The sequence below is a fragment of the Sciurus vulgaris genome (assembly GCF_902686455.1).
Source record: "Sciurus vulgaris genome assembly, chromosome: 7".
In the NCBI taxonomy this organism is placed as follows: Eukaryota; Metazoa; Chordata; class Mammalia; order Rodentia; family Sciuridae; genus Sciurus; species Sciurus vulgaris.
Genome location: NC_136467.1, coordinates 132,276,478 through 132,302,421, shown reverse-complemented (window position 1 = coordinate 132,302,421; position 25,944 = coordinate 132,276,478). Strand labels below are relative to the sequence as shown.

At 39.6% G+C, this 25,944-nt stretch overlaps 1 protein-coding gene across 4 annotated transcripts in view; it reads left to right on the top strand.

Annotated features, from left to right (window-relative positions):
- The window catches only part of LOC306665624 (uncharacterized protein), a gene marked incomplete at its 5' end in the record, with an annotated part of 95,203 nt that extends 69,606 nt beyond the window's left edge, over positions 1-25,597 (top strand). Inside the window, 3 exons of one of the 4 annotated variants that reach the window (XR_013765090.1) lie at positions 20,769-20,950; positions 22,720-22,838; positions 25,196-25,597. Of the gene's footprint in view, positions 1-20,768; positions 20,951-22,719; positions 22,839-25,144 lie in introns of those variants that run through there. The other 3 variants (XR_013765091.1, XR_013765092.1, XR_013765093.1) reach the window with 3 other exon arrangements.
- Positions 25,598-25,944: the final 347 nt, after the last annotated feature.

Below are 25,944 nucleotides of genomic sequence, written 5' to 3'. Positions count from 1 at the left end.
TGGTTGCCAGATACTGGGAAGAGGGGAAATTAGGGAGTCAGTGCTGTGGATTTGGAATTTATTTTTGAGGGGTAATAAAATTGTTTTCAATTAGTGGTAATGGTTACACAATTCCTTGAATATAATAAAATTTACTGATTTTCACACTTTAAAAGGGTTATTTATGGTAAATGAATTATATCTCAATAAAGCTGTTATATAAACATGTGTACCCTTTCTATTTTGTCTATCATCCTGAGCCTTAACAGGTATATTTCTTCTATTTCTCCATGTCCCTAGAATAGTCACTCCATTAAGGAGCAATTTTTTACTTCTAAAATTCAAATTTATCTGTGCCTGACTATGAACTTACTTCACCAACCATGTCCCATGTCAAGAAGTAATCACTCCTCTCTATGCCTTGTGCCCACAGACCTTAATGTGTTAATATATTTCTAAGGACCAGGACTTGAGTTTGAAGGTCACATACATTGCAAAGAGGTGAGAACATGAAAATGACTCAACGACTGGAAAACCAAGAGCACGTGTAATACTACAAATGGGGCCCAGTATCACCCTCCTCCCATATGCATGAGTCATTATCATCATGGTTGGCACCTTCCCCATAATGGATGTGGGACAGTGTGGTTGGTGTGTGGAGGAGGGACTGCATTCTCTGAAATGTAAGAGAGCCAGACTCAGGAACCCTGATAAATGGAAGCTCAGCCACATTTTCTGTTTGCCTGCTTTTACTTTTTGGCAAGGAAAAAAAAAGAAGTTCATACCAGGAAATTATTTTCTTCAAGAGCTGAGGCAAACCAACCAATAGTTAAAACAGGGAATTTCAAGAATCTCAATGATGAGACAGAGTAAGACCCCTCCGAGCGTAAGAAAAATTTACTGTGGTGTTGTCTACTATTGGGATGAGTACACTTTAGAGCAAGAGTTAGACTATAGGTCTCTTCCTGGCCATTAGGAGTGCCCCTCAATGCTGCATGATCTCTACTGAATGACATTTCACAAAAACTTTCAGAAATGAGAGTTTAAAAAAACAAAAATAAAAAATGCATGCACAAAGTAATATGGTTTTCTGCTTATTCATAAGGAAGCCCAGAAAATTGTTTTATCATCTAGACTTTAACTCAGTATCAATGGCTATGTGTCCATATACTTACATTTGGATATATTATATGAATATTGTACTGTGTGTATACACACACACATAATCGCTTGCTTGGATCATATGAATTTGCTTGTATTTGACCATTTTAGTGTAGAAAAGAACAATTTCACATGGCTCAGCCCAAAACACTTACATATTCTTAAGATTTATATGAGGAAATATGTCTATTTAATAACCTTAAACTAGTAACCAAGGAAATTAGGTTCCCAGACTTCTCATAATGAAGTTGCTAATTTTATACCATTTATCTGATATCCTTTCCTCCTGCCAGATAGTGAAGGCTCACCACAGGTCTATATTTAAAGGCCTTGTTGAAAACCTTGGTCCACATCAGAAGATGACAAGGATGTTACCTCCAAAAGTGGTTAATTTTTATTTCTGTTAAAAACAGAAGAAAAGTACACATGATAACAGTAAAGGAGAGAAAAGGTATCACATAAGTAGGGAAAAATGTGATAAAGAATGTCTTTCTTAAAAAGCTAAAATTAGACAAATATAAAAACACAAATCAAACATTTTATTTTACACATTAATTAAATGAAGGTAATAATAAGATGTTGCGACCAATTCAAGAGAATTCCAAGGATTTCCATATATATGGAAAGAAAAGGAATTTAAAACAAATTTATAAATGGTCTTATATGTGTTTCTTCCCAAGACAATGATTTGCATTCCAATGGAGACAGTTGCACAACTGATTTGCATTTATATATACTAAAGTAGTATGCATTATTATCAGTTTTCTACATTTTTTTTTTTTTTGGGTGGTGCTGGGGATTGAACCCAGGGCCTTGTGCATGCGAGGCAAGCACTCTACCAACTGAGCCATATCTCCAGCCCCTACAATTTTTGAAGTGGTAAAATATCTCAGATATAATGAAAGGTGGGGATGACCTTAGAGCATGAGCATGTAAATATAGGTTTATAGACATCAACATTTTGTTTGTGTTGGTGCTAACAATTTAACTCAGAGCTTCATGCATGTCTTCCACCACTAAGCTATACACCAGTCTTACATTTTTTTCACATTTCAAATCTTTCATAACTTTTCATGATAACTGACTAGATGAGCAAGGCAGACTACATGATACTATAGAATTCACCCACCTTGGTTATTTTCACCATTAATTGGGACATATATTCCTTCTCTATATCCCAGGGTTAAAGGGATATTTTTCTTTAGTGAGTTTTTAAATAGATACTCAAGGTGGATTATTTTAGTACAGAATATATTTTGTGATTGCACAATAATGGTGGGGGGGCATGTGAAATCCTTTGGAGTAAAGAACACTAGCAGGAAGTTTTAGGGTTGTTCTGAATGTGTCGACAAGGGTAATGAGAGTGTTATATAGAGGGAGAAAAGTGATCTGAGAACAGGTGAAACTGGATTCCAGTGAAGGTTGTTCCAACAACTGGTGGTTTGTTGTGATTATAGAAGAGGAAAATGCAGGACAAATTGCTGTAGATTCGTCTCTGGAAAAGGGAGAGGCTGATGAAGGGCTGGGGAAGGACTTCCTTTTATGTGCATTATCAAGTTCATTCTCACAGAAGACTCAGGGAGAAGTTTGGGGGCTATCTCCATTTCTGAGAGAAGGAAATAGGTTTCTAGGAACTCAGGACATCACCAAGAGGCAGGATTTGATGCAGCACATCTGGATCTGACAAGGGCCAACTTCTCTAGGAGACAGTGTCTGGGGCTCATGATACTTTTACTGGATAATCAAAGAATGGTTAGTGTTTACTTCTTTTAAAACCAGAAGAAAAAGTACACATGATAATATTGAAAAGATAATAATACTCCAAACCTGGATTGTATTTGCATTATAGCAATGCAAAGAAGTAAAATAATTTAAAACAATTTTTATAGAGGAAGGGACCCACAAAAACAATTATATCATTTGTTATATTTCAGAGAATGTTCATCCTTTATTTGGGGTTTTGTTGTAAACCTAGTGCTGGTTCCTAGTACTTATTTGTCTCCACTTAGGCCAAAGAAACTCTTTCTGATTCCTTGCTCAGGAAAATACAACTCTTACAATTTGTTCCAAGCATAAGAGTAGTTGATCTTCTGTAATATTATTTTAAAAGTCCTCATCATCTACCACAGAGAAATAAGAAAAATGGAACTGTGGAATCCCAAGGGAAAGTAATGAATACTTTTTAAGTGATAAACAGTTTTAAGTCATTATTAATAACCTTGAGCAGTGAGCATTGTCCCTGAGTGGATGCTGGAAAGACAATGTGGTAACTGAAGGTTCACAAGGAGGTTTCCCCACTGTGATTATCCTCTTGTTAGAACCTCAGTGGTAGTACCTGTTGCTTTACTGGTTCCTATTTTAGTTCCTATTCTGGGTAAACATAGTTAGTCAAGGATCTCGAGATCCCAAATGACATAAAGGGTAAATATTTCCCAGGAGATGAAGTCATGACCTCAAGCATACAGTGGAGGTGAAAAGTTCTCAACTGGAAAACAGAGGAGACTTAGATTCTAGCCTGGCTCTTATACTGACTCAGTGTTGCATCTTGCAACCTGGGCCACTTCATTTATTTGGGCCTCTGTTTCTCACCATAAAATGAGGATAATTCCAGCTCTAATTTTATGATTCTCAGGAAAGAAAATGTGAAAACAACCATGGTTTTAAACAAACATTGAAATGAATTTGAAATTTACCCAAATTTACCAATTGCCAGTAACACTTCTACCAAGAAGTTCCTATTAATCAACCCATTTCAGAAAATTGTAATAGTCTTTGCATAAGGGAGAAAAAAAATAAATCATATGTTGAGTTTCACTCTACAAGCAAAAATGCAAATGCGGTGAAAATGGTGTTGAGTTAGCAGGGGAAATTTGAACTGTAAGTACAAAGAAATCCTGAGGATGTGTGCAAGTTCTGGACAAGGGTTGCTTAGGAGGGTCTTTTCCTCAGGGTGGGTTCAGAAAGACATGGCAATTTTTCAAAGTTTGGAGAACAGTGAATATTTTATTCATTTGAAATAAAAGTGGTTGGGATGCAAGATATTTCTTAACTTAATAGAAAGCACCATAGGAATTCTAAGGAAAAAAACCCATAGGTGGTATCTCACAAATCAGAAAGAGCTTTGTATTAGCCTGACTCACTGACATACCAGGCCCTTGGCCATGGTCAAGAATTGACACAGAAGGTGACAAATAACCCGTGCTTTGTCAATATCATTCATTCTGAAAGTTTTTAGTTGAAATTCTAATTATCATAAGCTCCTGGCACCATGTAATAGCAGTATCCTGCATTGGTCCATTATCTGGTTTTGATTTTTCAGCAATACAGAGAAAACCAGAAGATACTGTTGTCTCTTGGAAAAATGAGGGCCCAAGCTCCAGAGTGGTCAAGGACTAATTCTAGATTCCTATTTCCAGGCACCAGATAAGTCATCCAAGTACAGTGGTTACTTCTCTTGATAATTTCACAATATGAAGATACTTTGACTACATCAAATGAATTGCAGTCTTAGGATGGATGAAAAACAGTCCCAGAAATGTTAAAGAAACTGAAATTCTGGTGTTATCTTCACTACCACTTACAATGGTAATTGTAGGCCTATGTACATAGCTTCTACTGTGGACTAAAGGACAATTTATTCATAAAATTGAACATTCACACATACCTTGTATTAATTAAAATTTTAAAGTCAACATATAGAAGCATCACAAAGCAAACTAAAAATTAAATGAACTTTCCAAGTTAAATAAGTATATTCTCTTTTCTATTTCAATATTTTATTCTATTTAGTATTATACATGACAGCAGAATGTATTTTGATTCATTGTACACAAATGGAGTACAACTTTTCAATTGTTTTTAGCACCAAATAATTTTTTTCCATTTCTGTGAAATATGTTTCTTCAAATATTAATATTTAATATACTAACAATAATGATATATAGTAAGAACTCCCTCTCCCTTTACAAAGAAATGTTCCAACCATATATTTATTAAGATTATGGTGATGTACATATCTATATATAACACATATATATGGCATAAATATAACATTTAATGCTACTTCTGTGCTGTGTTAGCTTTCTGTTACTGTAACAAAATACTGGATAGAATCAACTTAAAAAGAGAAAGGTTTCTCTGGCTTATGATTTTGGAAGTTTCAGTCTATGCTTGATTGGCCCTGTTGTTTGGGGGGCCTGAGGGAAGGCAGCATATCATGGTGCCATCATGCTTACCTCATGGTGGCCAGGAAACAATGAGAGAAACAAGAAGGTGCTAAATATGTCAATATCCCCTTCAAGGGTATGTTCCCAATTACTTAAGACTTCCTTCCAAAGTTTCCAGGCTGGGGATACAAACCTTCAATGGGTCTTTGGAGCACATTCCAGGTCCAAACTATAGCATATATATGCTCAATTCCTTGTGCCAAGTCGTTCTTGCATTTGTCTTTTCAAACTCTCCCTTCCCAGGTTTGGACATAGGATTGTGAAGTTTCTGTATCCTTGATCTGAGCATTGTCACTAGTCAATCAGCTCTGTCTGGTTCATGGGACTGAATCTGGTGATTTCATTGACTACAAAGAGCAATGGGAAGGGATTGAATGGTCAGACAAAAAAATAAAAATGTTCACTGAAAGCAGTTTGTGGTTGATGCTGGGATTTTTTGTTTGTTTATTTAGGGGGATTGTTTGTTTGTTTTGGGCATTCATTTCAATTTCAGCAGGAAATGTCATCTTATGCCACCAGTTTGAAAACAAAAACCTACCTCATTATGTGCAGGTATGTGGGATACAAATGGCTTTTCATTTATAAGAAGTACATTCTTTGAGCTTATAAAAGTCATTAAGGCTGAATGTTGGGCTGTAATCTGTTAGGCTTTCTGTTGGAAAAAATGTTTTGATAGAAAGAATAAAATACTCAAAATGAAGGTCATCTAGGTTGGTCCCATAGCTTAGCTATTATGAATTGGGCTGCTATCAACACTGATGTGTGTGTGTCATGGTAGTATGCTGATTTTAAGTCCTTTGTTTTCTCTGATAAATGGATGCTGATACATAATGGGGGAGGGTAAGGGAAGAATGGAGGAATGTTGGATTGTGTAGAGGGAAATGAGGGTAGGGGAGGGGGCAGGGGAAGGAACCATAGTGGAATGAGACAAACATCATTACCTTTTGTACATGTATGATTACTCAAATGGTGGGGACTCACATTGTGTACAACCAGAGAAATGAAAATTGTACCCCATTTGTGTACAATGAATCAAAATGCATTCTGCTCTCATGTATAAACTAAATAGAACAAACAATTTTAAAAATACCCAAAATGATGGGAAGTTCTCTTGGTCATTGAGTGAATTTCTTTTAAAAAATTCTGCATACAAATAATAAAAATACAGAAAACATATTGTAAACATTTTGGGAAAAGAGAAACTTTTCCCAAAATTATAGATTATTGTCTATAATCTAGAGATACTGTTAATATCAGTTTGATTTTTTCTCATTTCTATTTATGATGTGTTTACAAAAATAATGCAATAAAATATTATTTTGTATTATACATTTAGCAATATAGCATCAATATTTTTTAATGTGGTGAAATATTACTGTATGAGTCAGCTTTGAGTCACATGAAGAACAACTAAGTTGTTCTGACAAGAACAACTTACTGAGGAGAGGCTTATTTTGACTCACATGGTCCATGGTTGCCTGAGTTCATTGCTCTGGGCCTAAGGTGAGGCAGCACACCATGGTGAAAGGGTGTGGCATAGAGGTGATGGGGCTGTGGGGAAGGTGAATAGTGGGAGAGTATTCTTGGCCCCAGCAATCCACCTCCTCCAGCTACATACCTTCTCCTGCAATACCTCTACTTACCACTCAGCCTATTCAAACTGGGAAGAATTGATTCAGTTATAGCTCTCATAATCTAATTGTTCACTTCTGAATATTTCTGCTTTAACATAAGAACTTTTGGGGGACACTTCATATCCAAACCATAACATTCTGCCCCTGGTACCTCAAACTAACTCCATAAAACACTACAAAATACTTTAGTCCATTTCCAAGAGTCTCCTAGTCTTAACAGTTCTGGCATTTCCCCAAAAATTCTAAGTCCTTGAGTCTCTGAGGAGACTTTGGACTGTTTGGCTGTTTGCCCCTGTAAATGTCTAAAGCAAGATACATATACGCAGTGTACAGTGGCACAGAGTAAACATGCCCATTCCAAAAGGGAGGAATGGGGACATTGAAAGTAGGGATGGAACCAAAACAAGACCAAAACCCAGTTAGGCAAACAGGTCTTGGTACTCTGCATACAGCATCTAGGACACATGGTGGTGAGATGTTTACTCTGAAGGGCTTGGGCAACCCTGACCCTTTGGCCTTGCTGGTTGTAGTGTACATAGGTTCTCTTTTAGTCTGTCCTCTTTCCGCAGATAGCAACTTTTCTAGGCAGACAGTTCACACTTCTAGCATCTATTAATTTCCGGGGTCTCCATTCCAGCTTTGATTTCATCTTTACTGGTATATGCATCACCCTCCCAGATATGCATATACCCTGTGGTATATGCATCTCACAGTCCACAGGAATTCTAACTCTGTTGCACTTTATTTGGTCTCCCAGGCTTTCCGTATGAAATCTTGGTGACAGTCTCCATGACCTCTTAAGTCCAGTATCTTCCATTCCTGGAAAACCAGCACCATGTGGGACCTATCACAGCTTTGCTCAGTAACTGGATATCCTAGAATTAAGGACTGCAGCAGCCACTAAGTGCCTGGGCAGCAGAGCATGCTAAAACATTTTCCTAGCCACCCCCACCATGATTTCTTCTCAAAAGAATTTTTCCTTCTATACCCTGAAGTCTGCAATGGATGTGGTCTTGCAAATTCCTGAGACACCCTAAAGCCATCTTTCCAGTCAGCCCTGTGCGAAGTACTTATCATCTCTTTAGGAGCTGTAATTTCTTCAACAAGTCCCTGTTTTTTGGGCCTCAGTTTTACATGCATTTTTCTGGCCAAACTTGTTTTTTAAAAATCCTTCAGCTCTGCTTTTTTCCCCTGATATTCATAGTAAACATGGCTAAAGTTTGCCAGGAATATCTGTGCCATTGCCTGAATTCTGTGCTGCCTTGAAATTTCTTCCACCAGATTGATTAGTCCATCACTTTTAAATTTGTCCTCACACAAAAAATCTCAGGACATGGACAAAATATATACGAATTTTTTGCCAAAATATAAAACGAGTTTCCTCTAGTCTAATTCTCAACAGAATCTTCATTTCATTCTGAAGCTTCCTGAGCACATTCAACATTTTATCAGCATTCTAGTCTCTTGAGCTCTCACACATTAAGCTTTGCTTTCAACATTCTGAGGCTTTTCCATCATATATCTCCAAACCTTTCCAAACTCCTCCTTAAAACCTTGTCTAAAGACTTCTGAACTACATGGTCAGGTTAGTCTTGGCAATGACCCCACTCCTGGTCCTGATTCCTGTGTTAGCTTTGTATCACCATGACCAAAATCTCTCACAAGAAAACTTCATGGAGGGAAACTTTATTTTGGCTCATGGTTTCAGAGGATTGAGCTATGGTTGGCCAGCTCCATTGTTCTGGGCCTAAGGTGAGGCATTTTGTCAGATGAGAATAAAGGATGGGGGAAGGGGTTTCAGGGAAGATGATCCCTTCCAGGCCATACCCTCAATGACCCATCTATTCCAGCCATGCCCCAACCACCTATAGTTACAACCCAATCAGTCTATTCAAATTAGGAAGTACTGAATAGGTTATAGCTCTCCTAACTAATCATTTCACCTGTGAATATTCCTGCATGAGCATAGGAGATTTTGGAGGACACAATATCCAAACCATAGCAAGCACCTACAAGAAACTTCAGTGATTGTATATTTCCTCCATTGCATTGAAGAACTTTACTGTATTTAGCCAGACTCCTATTTGTAAATTTTTAGATTATTTCTAGTTATTTACTATTTAAGCAATACTTTAATTAATATTATTAGATATACTTTTATGTACATATGTAATTTTTTAAATAACAGAACTAAAATTCTTTCAAGTAGAATTGATGGATACTCAAAAGTTCTGTGACTTTTGATACCAACCACCAAAAGTGCCACCCACAGGGATAGTATGCTAGAAATATTCCTATGACAGCCAGGGGCAGTGTGCACACCTGTAATCCTGGTGGGCTTGGGAGGCTGGAGGATCACAAGTTCAAGGTCAGACTCAGCAATTTAGTGAGTTCCTAAGCAACCTAGTGAGACCCTGTTCTCAAAATAAAAAATAAAAAAAGAACTGGGGTGTGACTCAGTGATTGAGTATCCTGAGTCCAATTCCCAGTACAAAAAAAAAAAAAAATTAGAATGAGAATAAGAATAAGAATGAGTAAGAATATTGAGTGCTGCAGCATATCCCATAGTGACAACTGGGCCTGAGGTTGTATTTATCAATATAATGAATAAAAAATAACATTTCACTCTTGTTATGTGCTGAGACTCCAGTTTTTGGTTTAATCTTTGGAATGTGGAAGTAAAATTAAAAAAGACAAAAGAAATAGGATGACAGTCATTTAGGAGCTGCTTCCTCTTGTAGGGTCAAAGAGCTACTTGGGCATAAGGTTTTCTATTGTGAACAGCCATTTTTCTGAAGCCGAGTCACTTGTAGCACATATTGCCATGCAGTTGGGGACTGGATATGGCCACAGGGTCAAAGGGAATTATCAAGAAAGAAAAACTAGAAATAGTATATCTGAGAAGATGGGCCAGGGATGTTCAGAGTTTTCTGAGTGTCCAGCATGACACCAGCCATAGAGGGCTTTCATGTAGACGCCCAGGCCTGGAGGTGGTGGGAGGTTATGGAAAGTGAGCTCAGGTCTCTGGCATGAGCTCAACCCTAGGGTGGAAGGGGTGGAGGGCCTGATTTGGCCGAAAGGGAGTTTTTGCCAACTGGAGAAATGGGAGTCAAAGAGAAGTCAGTTCTATTTAGAGCATCAAGAAATTTCCATTTATTGTCCACATAGGTTTGAGGTTAGAAATGCGAAGCTCCTACTTGATTGTAGCAATGTTTGCTAGAACCCTCTTTTTTCTCATCAAAATCATGGATAAATTTTCACCAGGACTCAGGTCCCCAGAGACATAAGGAGAGGGCTGTGGGTTATGGTGGTGGGATATTCTATGTGGTTAACCTTTCAATATTTCCATTTCCTTCTTGGTCATATAAACTCTTGTCAATCTCAGTGAGTGCAGATTCTGACCTCTTGGATCCTTGCTCTCCCTAGGGAGGTTTCTTTCTGTAAAATGATTAACCATACCCCCACCTCACACTTGTTAGTGTGTAGGTGGGTGCCTCATCTCTGTTGAGCATATGCAAGATAAGTTTCTTTTCTGCTCTGTGATGTCTGAAAACTGGGAAGTGAGGCTGAAAGAGAGAGGCAGAGACAGAAATACAGAGAGCATGCCTGAGAGAGAAACAGAGACACAATGAGCATAACAGAAAGAGTGGGAAACAGAAAGAGTCAAAGAAAGTGAGAACAAGGGAGAGAAAGAAACAATGTGGGAAAAATCAAGAGGCAGGAGAATATGAGGGGGGAGAGAGAGAGAGAGAGAGAGGAGAGAGAGAGAGAGAGAGAGAGAGAGAGAGAGAGAGAGAGTGAGTACTGGAAGGAATGGAGGGAAATAAACTCACCCCAGAAAGGAAAGTTTCCAAACTCTTTTTCCTTCCCTCCCTCCCTCCTTTTCTTCCTTCCTCTTCCTTCCTTTCCTTCCTTCCTCCTTCCTTCCTTCCTTCCTTTCCTTCCTTCCTTCCTTCCTTCCTTCCTTCCTTCCTTCCTTCCTTCCTTCCTTCAAAACATTTAGGCAAATCATTAACCGGAAGTTTGTACTTGGGAAGGAAACCCTGAATGACAATTGTCTTTAGGCTTATCTGGGTTCACTAGGATTCAATAAAATATCATATATCTGACGTAGGATTTGAGGACAACTTACTGACATGAAAAAAGACTGAAGAATGCTCCCCAAAGTGCCATCCTGACAGGAGGTCACTTCCACAGCTCATTAGCTCCTTTGTCCAAGGCCCCTCCTTTCCCACCTGCCTGTTTCTGTCCAGTTTCATCCACTTTGTAGAACATGACAAATGCCATTTTCCAAGTGAATACTACTCCTTGGTAGTTTTTCATAGGAAGAAGCTGAAACTCAGAGGGAGGCAGTGATTTTCTTAAAGACATACAACAGGGGATGGGATGTACCTCACTGGTAGAGCACTCGCCAGCACGTGGGAGCCCTGGGTTTAATTCCCAGCACCACGTGCATGCGCACACACACACGCACACACACGCACACACAAATATGCACAACAGAGTAATACAGATCTGGGATATTGGCCCATATGGTCTGGCTTTTGTACCTCCTGCTGCCTAACAGAAGAGTCTCAGAAAGGCTGAGCTTGAGACACTGGCTTCACTGTGTACAATGAATAGGTCTCTCTTACCTGGCTCTTTTACCAAGATCTCAACTTCTGGGGAAGATGCATTTTTCTTCTGTACTTCTGGCCCAGCAAATCTTTTTTGTTGGTGGTGTTGGTAATCAAATCCCGGGCTTTGTGCATGCTAGGCAAGTACTCTGTCACAGAGATACACCTCACGTAGCCCAGGACTCTTTATATAGTGAACAAAAGAAAGTTCCTGTAGCAAATTGTAGGGTTGCCTGGAAAATATAGGTTGCAGGGACAAGAGGGATGAGTAATGAGGGAAGGAAAGAAAGGAGGATGGCAGTGAAGGTGGTGCTACTTCCTTCCTCTAATGCTACGCACAGAATCAAACACCTGGTAATTGTTACTTGGACACCAAGAACCCCAGTCTTTTCTTCCCCTCTCAGACTTTCTGCTCCTCTGAGGCTGAAGCCATATCCATGGATGAAACTCTTAAATCAGGATGATGCTTGCAAGCACCCTGGAAAGGACAAAGCTCTTACCTGAGTTTATTTATTATGGCATTGTTATTCCTACTAGTACTACTACTGTTATTGTTAATCCTTGTCTAACTCAATTTGCCATTTCAGTTAGTCAGTTTTCAATCACTGTGACAAAATGCCCAAGATAATCAATTTAGAAGGAAGAAAGTTTTAGTTTACCTCATGGTTTGTAGATTTCAGTTTCACATTGATTGGTCCCATTTTCTTTAGGCCTGTGGGTGACAGGAAGCACATGATGGAGCCAAAGCTGCTTACTTCATGGAAGTCAAGAAAGAAGGAGGGAGGGAGGGAGAGGGATGGGGGGTCGGGGAGAGAGAGAGAGAGAGAGAGAGAGAGAGAGAGAGAGAGAGAGAGAGAGAGAGAAGGGCTAAGGTCTCCATATCCTATTCAGGGACTTGCCCCCAGGGACCTAATTTCCTTCCACCAAGGCCCCATCTCCTGAAGGTACTACCATCTCCTCCAGGAGTACCATGGTCTTTGGACACACATGGGCCTCCGAGAGACATTCCAGATCTAAATTATAGCAGTATTCCTAGAATAAATAATTCTTGTCTTCACAGAGTTGTTATGGGGATTCCATGGAATAAGGACTGCTTTGGGTCAATCTACCTGCAAAATTTCCTAGTTCAAAACTGAAAGAGTGCTGCCCCTGGTTCTTTCCTCCCCTAACCCCTCTGTTCTCTTTGCTAGAACATCGGTGGTGGGGGTATGCTCTCAAGTTCCTCCACTGGTCATCAGGGCTCAGATGAGAAACGTAGAGTAAATGAATGCTTCATTCTCTCAGATCCAAGGAAGACCTCAATTTGAATCCTTTCTGAGTGACTTTGTGCATGTGTCCAGCTTACCAACTTCATTCTCTCTATATATTACCTAGGGCTGTTGGAACAAACTGCCACAAATGGGTGGCTTAAAGTCGAAGATAAATTCATTTTATCACAGTTCTGGATTTATCACAGTTCTGAAGGTCAAAGTCCAAGATCAAGGTGTTGAAAAGTTCATACTCTCTCCTAGCTTCTGGTCATGGCTGGCAATATTCCCGTGACCCTTGCCTTGCAGATGCCACTTTTAATCTCTGCCTCTGTTGTCACATGTCCTTCCTTTATGTGTCCGTGTCCTCTTCTTAAGAAGGACATCAGTCATCATCATACTCCAGCATGACATCATTTTAAACTTCACTAATTACATCAGCAATGACCCCTATTCCCAAATAAGGTCACATTCTGAGGTATTGGGGACTTTAGGGTTTCAACATACAATTTTATAATGTAACATCTGAGATAATTAAAGAATGAGTTCCCATTTGATATATTGTAAATGCTCCTCCTATAATAGCCTTTAACATGACTTGAAACGTACTAAGAAGACACCATGGAACCACAAACTATAGACCAAAAATGGAAACATGGGCTCAGGGGATTGGGGAGAACCTGTGTGGCAGACATGGTTGGTGGACATGACACTCACCCTTCTTCTGGTCCTATTTTATTCTGGATATAAGTATCAAACATGTTCAGCCTCTCTGCATCCAGGGATGGACATATGACACAGGTCTGGCCACTGAATGTCAAAGGAATCTATCATAAAGCTCCACGACTGTCTTCCTATTATACTGAAATGGACAGAAAAACTCTAGCATATTTCTTCTTCCCTTTGGCAGTGAAATGCAGTGGCCTAGGGCTGCAGAATCCATCTTTCAACCAGCAGGTAAAAACAATGAGAATCACAGAGTGCTGATTTGACTCAGTGAGTTCATGAACCTAATCTTGGACTCAGTAATTAAATGCTTTTATGGCTGATTTGTGTCCCCACAAATTCATATTTTGACATCCTAACTCTAGTACCTCAGAATGTAACTGTATTTGAAGTATGAAATCTTTAAAAGGTGATTAAGTAAACATGAGTACAGTAGGGTAAGTTTTAATCACATTTGGTGTCCTTATAAAAGGAAAAAAAAAAAAATTAGGCCACAGATGACACACAGAAGGAAGAGTGTGGTGAGCGAGTAGTGCGAAGGCACCACGCAGGCCAAGGATGAGATGGCTTCAGGGGACACCAGCCCTGCCGGCTTCCTGGTCTTGAAGTGCTGGTCTCCAGAACGATGAGAAAATTGATTTCTGATGTTCACTGTTGGCAAATTAATACAAATGTCCTATCGCTTAAATTGTTTTTGTGTTTGTTGCCTGCAAACAAATGCCTTTCTGCTATTTTTAAGTTCTTCAGAAACATATGGTGAGAAGTTTTAAGACCCAGGAAAGATATTTTTAATTCTCACTGAAACAAATGAAATATTACTGACTCTTATTTCTGATTATGTAGTAGTGAGTTTGCCCCATTCAGTATCTTTAAAATGTTTTTATTGATTTTTTTTCAGTGAAAGGAGTAGCATCCTAATTAAACCAAAGGGCAATATCACTACAGTTGAATGAAGTAAAGGCAGATTTAACTAGGGCTATAATAGCCCAGGAAATCAAGAAACTTGACAACTGTTACTATGAACTTTAATTATCTAACTGGCTTTCTACTTCCTTAGTCATGCTGATGTGACCACAGGAAGGATGAGCAGGCTGATGGCATTTGACTTTGTCACCCTTGGTAAAGAGCACCATGGTTTCATTTGCAATTGCCAAATGTGTCACAGGAATGTCACCAGGAGTCACTGGCTTTATGAATAAGCAACCCCCATCTTTTAAAAACAGTGTTATATATTAAAATGTGATAGAAACATAAGTGCTAAGAAGCGAGGAGTCACTTAAAAATAACCAAGATGAAGGAGAAGATCAGGAATGCCAGAAGTCAAGAAGTTTATTGGTAAGTTTTGAAAAAAAGAAAAGTTTAAACAAAACACAAAAAGTACACACAAAACCAAAAAAGAAACAGTATACTAGGGAAAGTTTTGCAACGCAGATGCTTGAGATGCTTGGTCACTGACTTCTTTCCTTATTATACAAACAGCCGTGTCACATCAGTAAGCAAAAGGTAAACAAGTGTATCAAACACTTGTGTAAACAAGTGGCCAGAGACTATCAATAGCCAGTTCATAAGTAACAAGCATGGGACAGAGTTCTCAGTTACACTGCACTGCTGATTAAAAAAATGCAAATCATATGCATACTTTCTATTTTTTATGTATCAAGTAAAAAAAAAAAAAGCTTAATTTTAAAAAGGAATGAAAATAGCAATGCAGTATTACTGACTGTTTACATCACACTGGCAACAAAGCTGGAGTAAACTCTGTGTTGTGAGGTTCACCAAGCGGGCCCTTGACTGATAAGAGGACAAATTTGTGCAACAATTAGAGTGGGCAATCAGGCAATTCCTGTCAAATGTAAACAGCAAATTTTCCAGGCAATTTATGCTGTGGATATGTGTTTTTCCAGTATACATGGATGCTAACTGCAAGCATTATTTTGCAAGGCTAAAACATGGTGGTGGGGGAAGGAGAATTCTTGTGTTCATAAACAGGAGAGAGACTAGATAAGTATTTTGTGGCTATTTAATAGAATGAGGTGCATGAGAAGTTCTTTTCAGTCATACTATTAAATTGTAAATTGAAGAATTTACCTCTGGATATTGAAAAATAGGTTTAAAGGACAGAGTCTGAAGTAAATGGAGGTCAGTTTGGAGTTCAAGGGGTTCTCCATCCTGAGTCAGTGCTGAATACCTGTCAGCTCATGGCTTGGGGTCACTGGTGGGAGGTGGGTCTGCTGGACTGTGAGAAGTCCAGTGGTTTCTGTTCACATGATTTGAAGCCCACAGTACTAAAGGGTCAGCCTCTTGTACAACACCAGCTGAAGAGTTTCAGTTTGACTTAAGGGGCTTCTAAACCTGAAGGACGGAGCCAACCACATACCCCCCAGGTGAGTTTCATTGTCAAAACCATTGAAACTGCCTTGGATCCACACCCGCTCTCCCCTTTTAGACATCACCAGGAGGGAGGAGTGCAATCCTGCAACTAGTGCCTTGGTTTCGGTTGCAAAACTTCATTTTGCCCTCCTTCCCATAGATTCATGGGTGGAAAGGAATACTCCCAACCTGTGGCTTTCCAGAACCAGGTTGCTGGGATGGCCTGGCACTGCCTAGAATATGGGGAGCACTTCAACATGGACTTCATGCATTCAGATCTGGGGGAAATTACTCCTTTCAAAATATCAAGTTTCTAGTGGCACCTATTTAATTCTGTTCTGGACCCTTGTCAGTTTCCAAAGAAAGTGCTTCTCTTTCTTCCAGAAAGGGTGATGAGTTTTTTTTCCCAAGAGCTAATGATTAGCCAAAAAGTGTGTGGGGTGAGTCATATCTCATTGGAAAATAGATTACCCTTCTTTTATACTAACCCACAGAAAATACAAGGTTTTGTTTTTGATATAAAACTATGCTTGCCTCAATAAGTTTGTAAAACTATTAAAGCTGTAGTACATCATGATGATTAATGAACACAAATCTTAAATAGGGTTTAAGTGTAAAGTCTATGAGATTTAAAAAGATTTGTTTGGTTTTATATCTTTCTTTCTTGTGTCACGTCCCTCCTCCTTCCTGCCATCGCCTTGCTTGCCTTTCCCACCTTCTGCCAATGACTATCTTTTATTGAGGACACACCATTCGTCCTTCCCAGGAGAACCTGATTACATTTCGGTAATACGTGTCACTCACAATTGGCTGAAACATGAACAACCAATGATCTGGGAAGAGCAGCCCTAAAGAGGAATGTTGCCCTGAAGGATACTCCACATTAGGCAATCAGGATGAGATGTACATACTAGGAAGTCCAGGAAGGCTTGGTGTCCAGAGAAGGGGAAGAAATTTAGTACCATAGGAGGGAGAGCTGAGAAGGTGGGATGAGGCCAGAGAGGATGGACTTGCATCACATGTTCAGGAACCATGGTTTATCCTCTAGATAAAAGGGAGTGGTGGTGTTGTGTGTGTTGAGTGTGTGTATGTGAACAAGCTCAGGCTCATAATACTCACATTCCTTCAGTATAATAAAGAATCTTGACAGTGTTGCCTCCAGTTCTGGGAGGTAACCTCTAAAGACTTGGAACTTCCTGGGTGATGGAGTATTTTTGTTACTCATGATTAGTCCTAATAGTGCATGCTAATCAGGTGGCTCATGGTGGAATCCCTAGATGGCTGAAGGAGGAAGGATGGCCATACTGGAAAGACCAGCTGTGTCATTAGAGGTTGGGGCTTTGAGGCTGACTTCTGCAGAGGGGTTGGAGCTGGAGACTCAATTCAACCACATGGTCAGTAGTTCAGTCATGACTAGTAATGAACCCCCAGTGAAAGCTCTGGAAAACTTGCTGGAACTGCCTGGATACTGATACATCTTGAGCACATAGAAGTGTTGTCTTTGGAACCCCTCCAGACTGTGCCCAGTGTCCCTTCATTTGACTGATCCTGTCTTCTGTTCTTTTAATAAAAGTGTCATCATATGTGCAGTGCTTCCTTGAGTTCTGTGAATCACTCTAACAAATGATCAAACTTGCGGGGGCGGGTCACAGGAATTCTCCAAATTTGTAGCCTTTGGATCAGAAGTACAGGTGGTCTGGGGAACCCTGGAGCTAGCAGCTAGAATATGAAGTGAGGGCTCATTTTTTGTTTGTTTGTTTTGTTTTGTTTTGTTTTGTAGGGACAGTGTGCTCTTTGCTTTTGAAGTTTGGTCTCAGCTCAGAGAATTGGTGGCAGAAGTCACTGTCCTGCACATGGAAGGTACTTCAAAGTTGAGACCAGAGTTGTGGAGGCCAGGATGATAGAGTCATCAATCGCAGGGAATGGAAAGAGATTCTCTTCACCTCAAGTCCACATATTGACGACTGTTTAATTAAAAAATACTTACCTTTGTTCACAAGGAATTTGAGGGTTGCAAGTGAAGAGAACTGACAAAATGGCTGAAAATAAAAATCATTCTGAATGGACTACCATTTGTCCCAGTTATTCTACTCCTTGGCATATACCCAAAGGACTTAAAATCAGCATAATCTAGTGATGTGGCCACATCAATGTTTGTAGCAGCTCAATTCACAATAGCTAAGATATGGAGCCAACCTAATTGCCCTTCAACAGATGTATGGATGAAGAAAATGGAATATTACTCAGCCATAAAGAAGAATGAAATTATGGCATTTGTGGGAAAATGGATAAAACCGGGGACTATCATGCTAAGTGAAATAAGTCAATCCCTAAAAGCCAAAGGTCAAATGTTCTCATTGATATGCGGATGCTAAAGCACATGGCCGGGGGAGTTCATTGGATTAGACAAAGGGGTATGAGGGGAAAGGACAGGGGATGGGAATAGGAAAGACTGTGATATGAATTGGATATAATTTCCTATGTTCATATAGGAATGCACTACCAGTTTAACTCCACATCATGTACAACCACAAGAATGGGAAGTTATACTCCATGTATGTATGATGTCAAAATACATTCTACTGTCATGTATAACAAAAAAGAACAAATAAAAATTTAAAAAAAATCATCCTGTGGATGGCGTCTGAGGGCAACTCATTGTTATTACTGTGAGGCCTCATTCCAGAAAGTGGTATTCAGCCAATGTGCAAACATTCCTCTTCTGGCCCAAATACAATTTTTCATAGTAACTGTTACAGAGGTAAATATAATAATAACAATCAACTATTGAACAGCACTAATAAGAAAGGTGCCAAGTAATTTTGTTTTTAAAAACTTGATCTTCATTGTGATCCTCCTGGAAGATATTATTTTCATTGTATAAGTGATGTAGAGGTAAAGGTCTTAGCTATGAACTTGAGTCTTTGTACAGAAGGGCCCCATACACTGCTCCCTTGTACCTGAGGCCAAGCAGACACCATCAGGTTTTAGCACACTGCAGGGGAAGTTACACCCCATTTGTGGGACTTTGCAAGGTGAGTCACAGAGGGTGTGAGGGCTAGTGCACTCTCCTTCCCACCCCCTTGTCTTCCCACCCTCCTTCTCATCTTTCCCTAACTACTTCCCTATGGTGGTTACATTTGCTGGGGTAGGCCTATGGGGCCAAGTACACTCAGCATCATGAGGCTCAAGCTGAAGGGCTCTGGAAGGAACACAAGAAACATGAGAAAAGAATGGTCCTCTTGACCCCCAGAGTGCTCTGAAGTCCAGGAAGTTGGGAACAAGAGTGGTCATTCTTGCCTGACCAGAACATCATTTCCCTAGGAAAGGAAGCAGGCGTGTTAGGGTACTACCTAGCGGCAATGAGAGGCAAAGCCGATGAGGTGAACAGATGAAGCTGGGATTCCGGGGTTGGATATTTTTTCTTAAGTGTAAGAGTTGAAGCAATGATGCCAACAATGGACATGAGAAGCCTAAGAGTAAGTGGGCAGGATAAGGAACTTCCCCAGGATTTCCTTATCCATGGGGAATATGTCCCAAGGACTCCAAGGGATGCCTAAAATCACACATAGTGCTGAACCCTACGTATTATGTTTTCTCCCTTATGTGATAAAGTTTAATTTATAAATTAAGCACAGTAAGAGATTAACAACAATAACTAACAATAAAATAGAACAAGTATAATATACTGTAATAAAAGTCATTTAAATATTATAAATTGTTTATTGTAGACTTTTCCATTTAATATTTTTGGATCATGGTTGACCTTAGGTAACTTAAACCTTGGAAAGGAAAATTGTAATACTGTTTTGTTTTTGTTTGTTTGGCACTGGTGATGAATCCGGGGGTGCTTTACCTCTGAGCCACATCACCAGCCGTTATTATTTTTTTTTTCTTTTGAGGGAGGGCCTCTCTAAGTTACTAATGATGACCTTGAATTTGGGATCCTCCTGCCTCAGTCTCCAGAGTTGCTGGATTTACAGGCCTGCACCACTGTGCCCGGCTAAAACTGTGGATAAGGGAAGACTACTGTATATGGTTTGCACCTAGGTTTGCAGTTCACTCTGACCTGTTCTGCTTCCTTCTATTTCCCCTTCTGCTTAGTTTGCTAATCTCTAAAATGGAGATAGTAATACCTGCCTCATAGCATAGATGTGAAAACTGGCAATAAGAGCAGTTAAGAAACTCATACAATACTTAGCACCAAACAGGCATTTATGTGATAATGGTTATGGCTATATAATAACACAATAATCATAATGTTATTATATTAATTATATAATACTGTCCAATGCATAGTTGAAAGAAATATGTGTAAGGAGTTCTTCGAGATCACTATTCAAGTCCTTTCATAGTTGGAGGTTTCAGAACAGTGTTTTCCTCATCCAGACCTGTGGTGATTTGCACACCAAGCTTCCCAGGGAAATTAACACTGTTCAGTCGCTCTAAGTTCCAACATGTTGTCCATAGAGCTAAGAGATAGAAATCAGTACCTGGGATTTTACATGTTACATTACTTAGAGAACAAGTCCTTCTCAGCCCCTGAGACAATGTTATGGTGGGAGGATAGCTAGTGGCAAGTCCCAGCTAGCAGCGGCCACTCTGCCAACCTCTTGGGGACGTGAGACAGGCATGGGCCCCTGGCCTTGACAGGCAAGGGCTGAATCAGGCTAGTGAAATGACTCAGCCCTCTCTCCCTGAGCCTATTTTTGCGAAAGGCCCTGTCAAGATGTTCAGATGCAGGACAAAGAAGAGGGGTATGAGTGATTTCTGGAAATAACTCTATTTTGCTCTGCTATCCCTCCACAGAGTCAACTATTTTAGAGAAGCCTGATTTACAGATATTAAAGACATCAACCTGTCACACTTCCCTCATGTCAGGCCCTGCTGATCTACTACAGCATGCCTTCAACTAACCCTACACCATGGAGGAGGCCATCTCCTGGAGCAGAGTGGGCCATGGTGTACCCTCTTCCTTAGCAAAGTGAAAAGTGAGAATCAACATAAATCTTCATCTGCTCAGATTCCAGATTGATCTGTCCCAGGGGCCTTTCCCTGCTGGCTCAGTCCAGTGTCCACCCTACCAGAATGGCAGGGCCCACATTTCTTGTGATGTCTACCAGGTTGACACTTGATCCCATTTCAGCAACTTTCTACCACCACGGTGCACAGATTGTAGGTAAACAGCTCAGACATTAAGGGTAACAGTGTAGAGCGATGAATGACATTTGCTGACATTTGCTGAACACCCATTTCTTTCATGTAATAAATGTGGTGTCGATTTTCTTATCCCAGTTTGATGTATGAGAAAGCAAAAGCAACTCTGTGAAGTCATTCAGAGAAACTTCCAATGCAGGGATGAGATCTTTGTTTGCCTGATGCCAAAGATAGTGGATTTCACCCTGTGAAAAATATGCAGCTTCACATCACTTTCAAAGTGCCCGTACCTGCTGAGCATTCTGAGGACTTCAGCAAATGCCCACATGTGCCTATGCTGAAAAGAGAATTCCAGTCTGGATCTAGCACTATTACTCTCTTCAGGCCCCTCCTCCCTTTTCTGAAAATGAGATGTGAACTTGTGTACCACACAGGGTTGATGTGAAATTTAATGAGCGGCATGTTATCCACAGTGTCTCATTCAGGGCCTGACACACCAGTTGGCTCCTACTTTAGGTGATATACTGGTTGCACACAGAGGAAAGCACCTTGGTTTCCAAAAGAGGTGTAGCAGTCAGGGTCTGACTTCCAGAAATTCTCCCCTCTCCCTCAGCATCCAGACTACACCTTAGGAAGAATTCACAAATCTCTAGATCTGGTGGTTATAGCTGTCATTCTCCCACATTGCAAGTGGAGTTACAGATGAAGTGAGGTAAGTGTTTTCTTAACAGGAAGTAGGTGCCTGAACTAGGAACCTCGTTCCTAGGCTCTTTCCCTAGGGCAGAAAGAACACCCCCAGAAATTGCTAAGAATGATTTTTTTTTCCTATGAATAACTCACAGCCAATCTTCGAACATGCTTGAGAATTAAGACAATGACTTATTTCCTCCCAAAGAATGCCTCATACTTTCAGCAACTCCAGACACTGGAAACCAGGTTGTGGTCTCATGTTTTTACTTTTGAGCCTCCTATTGTCTAGGTAGCAGGTCTGCCAGTTGTCACATCTATATTAAACAAAGTACAGAACCTCCCTTAGAGTGATTAGACCCTATTTCCAGAAGGTCTTGAAGACCTCATCTCATGTTTCAGTGAGTAGGACAGTGACATGTATTTTTCAAAACTAGTCATGAGAAAGAAATTTGGGATGATTGCGATGGTTTAGCACAGTGGTTTCTTACTTGAGTGTCTATTAGAATCACATGTCAAGATTCCTATAAAGAGTGGCCTGGGTTCCACCCCCCAGAGATTCAGTTTCAATTGGTCAGCAATAGAACATGAGCATAATTCGTAATCCCCCACAGGTGAGTTCAACTGGCTAAGAAGAAATTCATGGAGGATGGATGTTGATGAGACACCACCCGCCTAAGACCCACATGAGGGAGAAATCAACTCACATCCTGTTATGCAAGCGTCTTGCTCGAATTTTTATGCAAAGTTACAGCTTTATCCTCAATCTAAAGTTGATGAGTAGGTTCTGTGAAAAAAGATTGGCAAGGAGTAATGAGCCTCTTTGTCACCCTTGGCATGAAGCAGTCCCATGGGGTCCAGTGTCCTGCCACCCCTTCCCTAGAGTGAATTTTTTCCTTTATTATGCCAAATGCAGGATCCAGAGCAAGACTAATTCTCAAGAAATTCCAAGATGAGGTATGGGCACCATTGGCGAACCAAACAAGATGAGCGTCCTCAGCTGCTTTCCCTGGTTAGATGTTTGCTGGCTTCCAGGTTAGTGGGAACCCGGAGTTCAGAGTCTGGTGCATCTGGTTGAACTAAAGCAGCTGAGGGTCCTGTTTGTCATGCAGCCTCAGATTTAGCTGTGACAGGTTTTATATGTTCTTTAATATTTTTAAGGTGAGTAAAATACTACTCATGCTTCTTAGGAAAAACAATTTTTCAATTGGTTTAAAGAATTGTGATGGAGTCAGGAGGGACATCAAGTAGCTGAGTTTTTCTTCTCTTTTCCCATTCCTATACCTAAATATTCCAAGAAACATTCGGTGGGTAGCAATGGTTTGTGGTTATAATATCACTAAAATCAAGATCACACAGGCTATGTACCCTCTCTACTTGGGTGACCATACTAGGTACTGAGGAAGGTCTGGTCCCCTGGGGAAACTTGAACATTAGTTGTGGAGACAGGACATGGTGACAAAACAAAAGGATATAAGTTAAAGACCAATAAGCCCAACACAAGTCATGTGTTCAATCAAGCTTTTCTTCAAAATTATAGGAGAATAGTCACTGCCAAACCTAACAAAGAGTTTATGTTTGAAGTTGGAAAAATAAATTTGTTCTGAAATTGGAGGTCTCATTTGCTGCAAAGAGACTACACAAAATAGAAGGGTGAAACCCCATTTCTTCCCAGAATCATCAGAAACCTTTTGTTGTAGTTGTTGCAAAAACCTGTCACCTCAATTATGACATTTTAAGTCAAGAATTAGGCTGTAAGTATGAATACCAAATGCAACTTCATTCCAATTTGTTTTCTACTAAAACACTTTAGTGAAGTCTTCCATTAAAAATAAATTACCACAGACTTTATAAGAAAATATGCAAAATAAAAATAGTTTTTCACTTTTTGGGGTGCCTTATAAATATGTATATTTATTGTATATTATTTGTGCATGCAAGAGCTATATTATCAGGCAGCAGAATCTCACTGTGGGATCTGAGGGGTGGAAGGAAGGGACCTTCTCATGTAATGCTTTCTGGGAATTTTCAGTCCCTGGGCCATATAAGGACATAGAAAACCAAATATGTGACTTGAGACAAACACATTAGAGAATAAAAGATAAGAAATTGTATAACTAGGTGTATCACTGTGACATTTTTCAATAGAAAAACAGAAAAGAATGTCGACTGTTCATCTGCACAAAATCTCACAAACACATTCACCTCCTACAGTCAAGGGTTCATTTGAAATATTGAGATGAATAAAACTTCCTTAGTCTTTACTCTCAACAGATCCTTGAGGTTTCAAAGCTCTTAAAACTACTTACCAACTTGAAGATGGGATGTATTCTTTCTGGCACTTTTGACAGCAGTTTGTGCCTTAATAGATGACAACTGTTTGTCTTTACAGCTCACTGCCACTTTTATCATTTGATGAAATGTTGGCATAAATGAAAACAACTATTAAGAAGACAAAGTAGAAGCTTTACATTTGTCTATGTGCATGTGCCCTTCATTCATTTTTTTCTTATTATTGTTAGTCATCTTACACACACACAACCACAAATTCTTCACTTCCTTTGGTAGTATACCTCTTTCAGCTCTGGGAATTACAAACACTTTACAATTTTACTAGTTTCAGAAAAAAAAAATAAGTTTCTATTCTTACCAGAAAGTGTATTCTCTCTCCAGGTGCCACCCTTTATATTTAAGTAACTAAAATTGGGGACTTTGATGCAGTAGTCATCATTGAAACTATCTGTTGACTGAGCGTTCTGTTCTCAGTGCCTTTAAATCCCAGTAGAGCATCCCAGGCCTTAAGGCAGGAAGTTATTATTCCAAATTGAGTATGCTAACTCTTCAGGAAGTTCAAAGATAGGAGTGTTCCAGGGACCCCTGTAAAAGGTTGGTGGCAAGTTAGTTTTCTATGTCTGACAATTTTGATAGTTTTTGTTTTTTTTTTTTTTTTTTTTTTTTTTTTTTTTGAGTTGATAGTCCTCTTTCCATTAATCAATGACTCTTGTGGAATGTTTGCAACCAATTCAGCCTTTGGTCCTATTTGGTCTTTCTCTTCTTTTTGTATCACACTACCTCTCCTTACCACTCAGCTCTACTTTCACATAATAAGCTAAGTGGAGTGTGTGGGGTATTTTCAGGAAACTAGCGGCATTACTAGCATCTTCGAAGTTACAAATGGAACTTGGGAAGGCAGAGCAAATACGTGCATACCACTCACGGGGAAAATACATCCACATGGCTCTGTTTTGTCAAGTTCAAAATCAAAGGTTTCTATGAAATATAAGTAAGTTACGTACTTTTGTGTGTGTAAACAAAATGACTTGCTTTTTTCTGGTTCTCAGACTTCTCCCAAAGCCAGTCTAATATTAATATTTCATGCTGTCCTCCTGAAGGAGCCCAAAGGATAAGAAGGCACACAACCTGACTTTAGGTTACAGAATCTGTAGCCTGAGACATGAGAAGTTTGATGCCTGCAGAGCAGTGAAATGAGGACCCTGGGGGATCAGGGAGCTGAGGACTTGCATTAAACACAGAGACTTTGCTGATTCAAGTGGACCAGGCTGAAGTGGGGAAGCCGAATTCTTCGTAACTGAAACTAGACTGTGAGTATTCAGTTTCCTCTCATTTCTCACATTTTTCTCTGAATTAAATTACATCTTAAAACTTACGTTAAATCTCCTGTGTGTGATAATAGAACTGGTGGTTATATAGAAGAATGTCCTTATGGTCAGAAAGTACACACAAAAGTTTTCATAGGGGACATCATATGATCTGTGCCACTTTCAAATGGTTTGTAAGACAGAGACAAAAGGGTCAGAGTGAGGTGAGCCAAATGTGGCCAATATTCACATTAATCCCAATTCTAGAATAAAAGGTAAACAGATGTTCCTTATACTATTTTACTTTTTGTGTAGACTTGAAATTATTTTTTAAAAATTGTGGAAAATTATTAAGAACAAATGTAGCAAAATATTGAACTAATATGAATAAAGTACAAATAATATTTTAGAAAGTATAAAATTCAGGGCTAGGGATATAACTTAGTGATAGAGTACTTTCCTAGCATGTACCAGGCCCTATATTTGATCCCTAGTACCTGTCTATCATCTTTCAATCTGTCTATATCTATCTAGAAAAAAAA